The sequence below is a fragment of the Asparagus officinalis genome, chromosome 5 (assembly GCF_001876935.1).
Source record: "Asparagus officinalis chromosome 5, Aspof.V1, whole genome shotgun sequence".
NCBI lineage: Eukaryota > Viridiplantae > Streptophyta > Magnoliopsida > Asparagales > Asparagaceae > Asparagus > Asparagus officinalis.
Genome location: NC_033798.1, coordinates 98024614 through 98027703, shown reverse-complemented (window position 1 = coordinate 98027703; position 3090 = coordinate 98024614).

Genomic DNA, 3090 nt, shown 5'->3' with positions numbered 1-3090 from the left:
CGTGCCGAGCTCAAGGCAACTAGAGACACTTCAATGGAGAGAAAATCTTAGGGCAACTAGATAGGATGGTAAAGTTAGAGAACCGTGTCTTGCTGGAGAAGGATCGATGTTTGTGGTCAAGCAATGGTTTGCAGAATAGTTTCTGGACTGAGGCTTCGACATATTCGAGTCACCTTATTAAAGGGTTGCCAACTGTTGTGATAGGAGGTAAAACTCAATTGGAAGTTTGGTCTAGGAATGTCACTTTTTATGAGGCTTCGATGAGGGAGCTAATTGACTCTCAGCAGGTGGAGAGTTGGGGATAGACTATAGATGTATCATAACAGGTGGAGAGTGAATCTACTTCACATTGGGTGGAGACTACCACATACTTCAGGTCATTCTGTATTGATTGGGATTCGAGCTGAGGTGACACAAATTGGAGATATTATTGATGGTGATACAGATGATGAGTTTGAGGATCAGGAACTTGATGTTCAGGATCATGATTCGATTGCAGCAGATGTTATCAGTTGCAGATTTGTTAGTGTTGATGATCAAGATATTGGTGAAGGATTGAAAATTCTTCTAGTTGATTAAGGTCGTTTGCGACCATTTAGGTAAACTACGTGAGGCTTGATTTATTGGGCAAAATGATACGTAGGCAGTTAGTTTTTTGATGCAGTCGATTTGATGGGTTGATACCAACATTTTGGAGTTTGTTCGCATTCTCATTTGGGTTCCCGACTTGTTATGGATTGAGTCCGTTGTCGTGAATTGTTTCACTTTGTACTGGACGCAATAAGTGAGATATTTGGTTTGGTTGGTATCGGCTCAATTTTGGGAAAACTTCGTCGAGGTGGAGAATTGTAGAAACGACAAACACACTGATGAGGTTCAGGAAATTTGAAGCTGAGAACATTTTGAGTGATGTCCGGTCGATCGCAAATGTGCACAACACAGGGAAGATTTTGACACATGTCATGGTCGATCGCAAACGTGCACAATCTTCATATCATATCTTCTTTTTGTCAACTATGGTCCATACGGCATCCCCACTTGGCTCAAGGTGAAGATTCTTATGTGGCTAGCCATATATGGTAGATTTCTACGGCATCCCCACTTGGCTCAAGGTGAAGATTCTTATGTGGTTAGCCATATATGGTAGATTTCTCACTGCCGATAATCTTGTCAAGAGGAATTTTCCACACAATTCTGCATGTTCCTTTTACAACAGTAATCTAGAATCAAATGATCGCATCTTCCTCAATTTTCCTTACAGTCATGGTGTTTGAAATAGTATTATTGTCTAATTTTATTTTAATACACATCTATCAATCGACTACAACACTTTGGGACTCCTTATGTTAGAATGTCCCTTTATACATGCTTAATCAATATAATTTTGTTGTTCAAGCCTGCTACTTTCCACATTTAAATTGAATGAAATGAGGGTGTTTTGTAATAAACTAAGGGATGCGTATACACTTCATTGTCTATTTGTACAATCATCTTTTTTTAGGTATGAAAACCTCACTTGACATCATAGTAGATAATTAGATTGGAGCGGGGAGACATCTTGATTTAGATTTTTAACTGTTTCTTCTTCTTTCTTTTCTTCTTCATATCCTTCTTCTTATCTTTTATACTTCTTCCATCTTCTTCATGTGTGTTCATTTATCCCTTTTCTTCATTCAATAAATTCCCTCATCACTGTAGAAATGGAGAACACATTGAAGAGGTTCAGAAAATTTTAAGCTGTGAACATATTGAGTATTGTCTGGTCGATTGTCGAGTTCGTCGCGCTCGATCGCAAACGTGCACAACACGGGGAAGATTTCGACACAGGTCACGGTCGGCCGTTGCGGTCGACTGCCAAACCCTGTAGTCGATTTTATGTTCTGTCTTTCTGGTCGGTCGACCGTGACGATTTCAGCGGTCGATCACGAGTCGGGTTTGGGCCTGCTTCGGTTTTCTGCACTGTTTGGGATTTCTATTTAATATAAATAGAAACACGATTTGTTTAGGGTTTCCGATTGTATTGACTGAGTTTTGGGGTAGCTTGAAGGAGAGTTTTGAGCATAGAAAAGAGAGTTCTTTCTGAGCAATTTGTTTGAGGGTTTTGTGAGAGATTTGAGAGTTTAGTTTGAGAGATTATTTGTGAGTTTTTTGAGTGATATTGTAATCTCTATTTTGTACTCTCTCTATTATAGTGAAAATCTATCCCCTTCTTGGCCCGTGGACGTAGGCAATTTGTCGAACCACGTTAAACTTCTGTGTTTGAATTTGTGCTATTATTAGTTGATTTATGTGCCTTCTCTCTCGACAAATTTGTGAATCCTCAGAACACGGGCAGTACTCCCAAACAGTCACCTTGTTGCAAAGTTACTTTTAAAAAAAAGTATACATGCTCCAAATTTCAACCATTTTGGACCTGTTAAATAAGAGCCCATGGATAGCTGCATATCTGGCCATTCTTTGATGCTCGCTAGGGTGTGCATGGGTTGGTTCAAAACATGAGCCAAACAGGCCTAGTCTGACATGGGTCAAGACCCTGCTTGGTCCATGCCTCACGTTGAAGGAGGTTCATAGGTCGGGTTGGGTTTAATTTAAACCCGACACTAAATAAGTAGGTCCGGCCTACCATTCGCCCAACCCAATATTGGTTCGGCCCAACCCGAGTTTATTATGATTGTTAAATTTTTTACAAAACTGAAAATAATTTTTTCACTTGTACTCATAATTTAAATTTAAACTAAAAGAAAGTTATTAGCTTTGATGCAGGTCTTCCTCTAAAGTCCGAATATGTATATCTATGTGTTTGTGATATCTATCTTTATGCAACACTCGCACGTATCCAAGCCAACCGACTTTGACTTGTTTAAGCTCATCAGACCTGGTCCAGTTTTAAACCCGATGAGCGTCACAGGCCTGAACCAGTCCGGACTACACCGATCCCTAGATGCTCGCCAACCTTGTTATCTTTGTATCTATTTTCTGTAGTTATAAAATTGGATATTTATGACAAAAAATTATCCTTATTGGAACGATGCGTAAATGATAAAGATAGACGTTGACGGGCGATATGTTCACGTGCCACGTGTGCGGCGG